The 8,005-nt window shown below is 33.5% G+C and overlaps 1 non-coding gene across 1 annotated transcript; it reads right to left on the bottom strand.

The window, feature by feature from the left end:
* Positions 1-7,141: 7,141 nt before the first annotated feature.
* Positions 7,142-7,247, bottom strand: LOC121205604 (small nucleolar RNA R71). The gene has a single exon (XR_005900680.1). It is a non-coding gene; the product is annotated as a small nucleolar RNA R71 (small nucleolar RNA).
* Between the last annotated feature and the right edge of the window lie 758 nt (positions 7,248-8,005).

Here is an 8,005-nt window from a genome sequence, read left to right as displayed (position 1 = left end):
ATACATTTGTGCAATCATCATTAAAAACCCATTCATCTCAGTCACTTTGTCCCTAATAAGGTCCTATGAGATCTTAAAACATGCTTAGAAGTGGTCCGGGACTAAACCGATAACATTTACAAACTTTGAGAAACTTATAAAATTTTCAAACATATAAGGGTCACACGCCCTTGTGAACACGCCGTGTGCCTCATATGGTCACCAGACACGCCAGTGTCACAGGCCGTGTGAAAATAGGGCATACATACTGACTTGTACCACATGGCTTAGGACACGCCCATGTGCCATGGCCGTAGGAAAACTAGAGGGGTTACTGACTTGGATCACACGGCCAACCACATGCCCATGTGCCAACCCGTGTGCCATTCAAGTTATGATAAGATATGAATCAATATCATTTCCATCAATTAAGTAAGATATGAATAAGCATATCTAAATATGCATTCAAGTTCACAAACCATTCTCATTTTACACATATTTAATATTATAATTGAATTCATCAAATGCTTTCCTTTTCAACACTCGGATGAATCTCGCACATAACTGAGTCGTTTAAATCATCCTCACATTCTTTCTTGACTTAACTTTGCCGGTTGAACCATTTGGAATAGTTAAGGATACGCGGCAATTACATATAGCTCGTACAATGCCATATCCCAGATATGGTCTTACATGTTATCACATATCGATTCCACTTTCCTAGACAGGGTCTTACAAGTAATCGATTAACGCTGCCAATGTCCCAAACATGGTCTTACACGTAATCTCAGTACAATGCCAATGTCGCAGACATGGTCTTACATGTAATCACATCTCTGTAATGTAATATCATGACATTCGTATCCTATACTATTCCTAAAGTTCGTACGAGACTTTCGGATATCGTAACTTCATCGATTCTTGCTCGTAACTGCTCGTTCAACATTTATAACATTTCCATGACAAGTAAACACATTTAATTCAATTTAAAGACATTTATTTGCATATGAACTTACCTCATAGTCGGAATAGAGGAACTGGATCGACTATTCGATAACTTTCAATTTCCCTCGATCTAAATCTAATTTCTTTTGTTCTTGATCTATATAAATTCAAAATTAACTTTTTTATTCCTCAATTCATTCAATTTCATCCAAAACAAACAATTTGGGATATTTTATGTATTAACCCCTATAATTTCACATTTTCTCAATTTAGTCCTTATTTCAAAAAAACACAATTTACAACAATTTCAACTAAACCCAAGCTAGCTAAATATCTATAGGCTCCATAACAGCCCAAATTATCAATATTTCACACATTTAACCACACATTTTACACTTTTTACAAATTAGTCCCTTTTATGCAATTTCACTAAAAATCACTTTACAAAACATGATAATCTATCAACAAATACTCATTTTCTGTAACAGCCCAATTTAGGGCCAAAACGGAATAGTGGTTTCGAAACCACGAACCTGAGGTTGAAAGAAATTATTTTGATTAAGTTTTAGTGTTTATATTATGATTTCATAATTGTGTGAAAATTTCGTTGCGAAATTTTATCGATTGGGTGTTTAATTTGATATTTAGGATTAAATTGAAATAGGTAAAAAAATGTGTGTTCTAGTTCATAAAGTACTTGATTGAAATGGGGCATTTTAAGTAAAGGTCCTTAAATGGAATTAGACCATTACACTTTATATGGACAAAAATTAGGACATGGATGGAATTTTAAGAAAGTTTAGTAGTAAGGGCATTTTGGTCATTTGTATATTAAATGAAATAAAATGGGAAAATTAACACAAAAATGTGTTCATCTTCATTCAAGCTTGGCCGAAACTTACATGTTCTCCATAGCTAGGGTTTTTCCCAAGCTTTCAAGCTCAATAGTAAGTGCATTCAAGCCCCGTTTTTAATGTTCTTTACATTTTTGAAATCCTCGTAGCTCGGTCTTCCTATTTCTACCATTATTTTGATTTAAAATTTTACCCATGAATGATATGCCTGTATTTTGATGTTTGATGGCAGAATATGAATGTTTGAAGTTAGGAGAACGATCTTTTCTAAGCTATTTTTAGTGAAAACGAGCAAAACGGCATAATCGATAAAAATACCTATTGTTCATAACTATGTGTTAGAGTGAGAATTTGATGTTGTCATAGAAGGGAAAAATGATCAGCATGTCATAAAACATAATAATAAGGGCTGAAATTAAATTTCCGAGCCTAGGGGCAAAATCATAATTTTGTAAAAGTTAGGGGGCAAAAATGTAATTTCTTCATAATGTGATTTTTGGATTGAAATAAATAGTATGAATGTTAAATGAGCTAAATGTGTTGTTATAGATCAAGAAAGGCATGGAATCGATCTCGAACAGGGGAAGGAAAAGGTTTTGGACTAAATTGCAAAATTTCTATATTTTGCACTGAGGTAAGTTGTATGTAAATAATACATTAACTTCATTTACATTTTTATATTTCAGCCTATTATATGTATTTTAGCTAATTTTAAAGCATAAATCGACTATTGGAGGAATGGAAATAAGTAATAGAGAGAGAAATCCCGGTTGAAAATTCAGAAAGATTGAATAATATAGATGGAGCGTAGCTAGGTCACATGTATGGTGCTAAGTGCGCACAATGTGTACAAGAAAGCTACGAGATACTATGTAGTAGCTAGGTCACATGTGTGATACGGGATGTATCCCATGTAGACAAGAGAGCTATGGGAGAGATAAATGTAGCTAGGTCGCATGTGTGATTCCAAGTGAAGGACACCATGTAGACAAGAGAGCTACGAGATAAATTGGCTAGGTCACATGGGTGGTACTAAGTGTTCACCATGTGTACAAGAGAGCCGAATTATATGAAATATGATAGTGGGGCAGTGTGCTGAAACCATCAAGTATCGAGGATTGATCCGAATTGTTCAACGGGATAATTTTATGATGGCATTGTAATCATGGACTTATACTTGTGATGTATGAAATGTGGTGAAAATGAATTGCGATATGTATGCTAAGTGACGTTAATACAAGGAAAGTGTGAAAGAGTGAATTTGCAATAATACTGTTTTGGACAGTAGCAGTGACGTGATTTTGAAAAATCACCAAAAATAGTATAAATTTAATTAGAGGCTGAATGAGATATGAAATTAAATCTCAATGAGTCTATTTTCATATAAAATAAATAGAGCAATCAAAGAAACTCTATATTTTTAGATATTTATATTTGTGTGTGACTTGTTCAGATTGACTATGTGATCCGCTGTTTTAACTTTGATAAATCATTAAAAATTGTAAAAAAATAATTAAGATATATAGTTTATATGTCTAGATTCCTTATTGAGTATATCTTTAAATGAAACATGTTTCATGGCTATTTGAATTGTGTACTGGGAGAAATTCAACTCGTAGTGAACTGAGGTCAGATCAATCAAGCTGTATAACAGGGGAAATTTTAACTAATAAACTGTACTAATTGGCTGGACCAAAAATTATAGAAAAAAATCAGTAAGAATTTATATGAGCCTAGTTTCAGGAAAATTTTACGGATTTTAATTTCGAGTTTTTTAACTCGAGTTATGATTTATTTGGTGAACATGACGCAGGAGAGACAGCTCAATCAAAGTGGAGTAAATATTGAAATTAAAAGTAAATACACTTGAGTTAATGTGTAAACATATTAGATTCTTTAATTATTATTTATAGACTTACTTACTAAGCTATATAAGCTTACTTTCTTCTCTCTTTTTTCTTATAGTGTCGTCCGGCATTGCTTGGGAGTTAAGGATCGTTGAAGATCTGCCACACTATCAATATTTTTGGGTATTTGAACTAAACATTTCTTTTGAATTATGGCATGTATAGTGGGCTTCGTTATTTTATTACGTGTCATAATTGCCTAGGTTTAAAAATATTGGTTACATTATTTAACCAAATTATTTTGTATAAGCCATTGAAGTTGGCTAATATTGTTCAAGACATATGTTATAATGATACATTATCTATTTGGATGACATATTTCTATTTCGGTTTCGTTTAATGATATATATTATGATCAGGTAATACCTCATACCCTGTTTCGATGTGGAACACGGGTAAGGGGCGTTACATTTTCCATCATTAAAAATTCAAGAACACATGAATTCATCAGTGGAAACTTCCAAAATCATCAACACTTTCAAAAATTGAGGCATGGGCTAGCTAGTACTCAAAGCAACGATCATAAAAATATAGAAATCATCAAAAATTGAGCTCGAATCATACCTCAATTAAGCCACACAAGTGTCGAACCCTAAATGAGCTTCAAGATTTCTTTCTTTTCTTTATTTTTGATTATGGATGATGAAAATAAAGATGATAATGCTTTTGTTTTAATTATTTTACTTAAGTTATTTATGAATTAATAAATTAACCTTTGTAATAATCTTTAATTTCACTTAAATAAGTGTCCAGAAATGTCCACCAACATATATAAGGGTATAATTAACACATAAAGACCTTCAATTTAATATCATATAGCATTTAAACACTTTAAACATGTAGAATGCAACCTTTACATTATATGTGATTTAGTCCTTTTCTCAAATTGAGCTATTAAATGATAAAATTAGCTCACGAAATTTTCACACATTTCTATTCACATGCTGTAATCATCAAAAATAATATTAAATAATTTTACGACCTCAGATTTGTGGTTCTGAAACTACTATTCCAATTTAATCTAAAATCGGCCTATTACACTTGGATTGATGCTATGTTATGTTGTGTAGGTGTGTGCATTAAAGGGGTGGCAAATGGCTTGGTAAATAGCTTCATTTTTTCCCATATGGGTAGACACCTGGGGGTGTGTCTAGGCTGTGTACGACACACGGCTTAACCCACGAACATGTGTTTAGGCCGTGTGTCCCCTGCACCTTAGTTTTGAGAAACAGAATGCTCAGAATTGAGCACACGAGCAGAGACACGGGCGTGTGTCTCAGCAATGTGGATGGCACAGCCTCGAACACGGGCGTGTGCCTTGGTTGTATGAAGTCTACACCTATTTTATGAAAATTTATTTTCCACGCGGCCTAGCACACGGACGTGTGACTTGGCCGTGTGATCTCAATTTGTTCTTGAGCTACAAGTCAGAGAGTTACATGGGGTTGGGACACGGGAATGTGTGATCACATTGCCTGCCTACACGGGCATGTCCCATATCCACACGGGCATGTGACCCCTTTTTAGGGTAAAAATTTTTTAAGTTTTGTAAAAATTTCTAAAGTTTTCAGTTTAGTCCCGAACCACCTCTAATGCATGTTATGGGCCTCGTAGGCTCATAATAGGGACATTGTGATTGAATATGAATGGTTCTAATTTGGGAGCAAATTTATAACTCAAAATTTTATGTTTCTTCGTGTAATAAGTCCGGCAATGCCTCATACCTTGTTCCAGCGTTGAATAAAGGTAAGAGGTGTTACATTGCCGATTCCCCTCTTGAAAAGGAGCTGGCACGCCTTTTGGAGTAGTAGCAATAAAATATTTGTGAAGTCATTGGATCGACAGAACAAGTAGAGAAGAGGAGGAGCGCACTAGTCTGGCTTCGAAAAATCGCCAGGATTTGTTTTCTAGTTCCCTTCTCTTAATCTTTGTTTTTTTAGTTTATGTTGTGATCATTAATATAAATACTTGTTTTGTCAATGTTCTTAAATTAATTTAAATGACTTAAATTTCATTCATGTTAGATTAATTGCATTATGTCCACTTAATTTGTTAAAATCATGTGTGTTGTTATAGGCCTTGGTAGTTTGTTCAATTAAATAATATCATGTCTATGTTATGCTTGCTTTTAATTGTAAGGTGACGACAGAATTAATTATTAGTCGTATTAAAATTATAATTAATTGACACAATATTTAATTGGTGGATGTTTAATCTTCTAAGTTAGTTGAGGGTTAAATTAGAAATGATATTAAACAATACTTTAGCCTTGTATAACTTGTAAGATTATCGTGATTAAATTGTTTCAATGTAGGAATATACTGTTATCTCACTTTATCTTATACTTGCTTATGAAAATTGATTAATTGTTTGAATTGACGTAAAAATATGCTTAAGAGATTAATTAATTTAGTAAATATGTACGTGCATTAGTTAACAAAAGAAAAAGTTGCCATGAAATTATTCTTGACAACATAAACATAGTTTTAATAATTCTAAGTTAAGGAATAAAATTAATCTAACACACTTATGTCATATTGCTTGAACCTTTATTTAGAAATCTTGCATTGAAATTTTACTTTGTCTTTTAGTTAAATACGTAGTTAATTTTTAGTTTTTAGATCACCTCTTGCAAATCATTATATTTTTCCTCCACCAAATTGCTTAAACTTGCATTTAATAAATATTTCATGCACAATTCCAGTGGGTACAATAACTCGACATTCTTGTCACTTTATACTTGATACAATTGTGTACACTCACACATTGCCATCGTTCCAAGTTTTTGGCGCCACTGCTAGGTACTATTTTAAAAGACATTATTTGTAAAATTGGTAATTTTGCATTTTTAGTCTATTTTTCTTTTTAATTTAAATTTGAATATTTTTCTGTGATTGTTTCAGATCTTTACTAGTATTGATCGAATTATCGATTTACTCCCGGAAGATCTTGAAATTAAAAGGACATTTCTACAAAAGAGAAGGCAAGCAAATCAAATAAGGACCGAAGAGATGAAATTTGAAAACCAAAACCATAGAAATGGAGCGAATCATGCTCAAAATCCTATCCTTATTTCTGTTGATGGAGATAGAGCCTTAATAAAGTATGTAATGCCACTATTTAATGAGCTTAATTCGGGTATTAAGAGACCCAAGATCGAGGCATAACAATTCAAGCTTAAGTTAGTTATGTTCCAAATGCTTCAGACAGTGGGCCAATTCAATGGAATGCCAAATGAAGATCCTCCCCTTCACTTCAGATTGTTTATGAAGGTGAGTGATTCCTTCAAGTTAGCCGGAGTACCCGAAGATGCACTAAGATTAAAGTTGTTCCCATATTCATTAAGGGATAGAGCTCGAGCCCGGTTGAACTCATTGCTACCAGATTCCATCACTACATGGCAAGAGTTAGAAAAACTCTTCCTTATGAAATATTTCCCACCTAAAAAGAATGCTAAGTTACAAAATGAAATCACTACTTTTCAACAGATGAATGATGAGCCCTTGTATGAGGAGTGGGAAAAATTTAAAGAACTATTACAAAAATGCCCTCATCATGGTATCCCACATTACATCCAATTAGAGTCTTTCTATAATGGACTCAATCCTCACATAAGGGTTGTAGTAGCGCTTCTACCAATGGTGCTTTCATTTCTAAGTCTTATAATAAAGCTTATGAAATTATTGAGAGAATTACTAGTAACAATTACCATTGCCCAACCAATCGAGCAACTTCAAGATGAGTTGTAGGAGTACGTGAAGTGGACGCCCTCACTTCACTTGCAGCGCAGGTATCTTCAATATCCTCAATACTTAAAAATTTTACTATAGGTGGGTTTCACAATGTTCCAGCTCAGCCACCTAACCAATTTGAGTGTATAGCCTGTGTTTATTGTGGGGAAGGGCACTTATTCGAAGATTTCTCTTCAAACCTAGAATCCATGTCTTACATGGGTAACTAAAACTAGAACCGAGGTAGGCAAGGACTACAATCCAATTTTTATAACCTATCTTAGTGAAACCACCTAAACTTCTCATGGAGTAATCAAGGGGCTGGACCTAGTAACACTTACGCACAACCCATATCGACCTAGTGACCACCTTTGGATGTATTAACGTCCAAAGTGTGAATACTGCAACAAAATGTATTTATAAAAGAGGTGATGTCCGCAAGTATATGGGTCAGGTTATAATATAGTTACAATGGAATAGGTGAGTACTCCAAGGATCATACCCAAAGAAGACTAGTACTAGATCAATTTCAACCTAAACACCAAAAGATCTAATTAGTACTTGAATTAATAGGTTATATTACAAAAAT

The sequence above is a fragment of the Gossypium hirsutum genome, chromosome A08 (genome assembly GCF_007990345.1).
Source record: "Gossypium hirsutum isolate 1008001.06 chromosome A08, Gossypium_hirsutum_v2.1, whole genome shotgun sequence".
Taxonomy (NCBI): domain Eukaryota; kingdom Viridiplantae; phylum Streptophyta; class Magnoliopsida; order Malvales; family Malvaceae; genus Gossypium; species Gossypium hirsutum.
The sequence above is the reverse complement of the archived record's forward strand: the minus strand, read 5'-3'. Positions and strand labels throughout refer to the sequence as shown.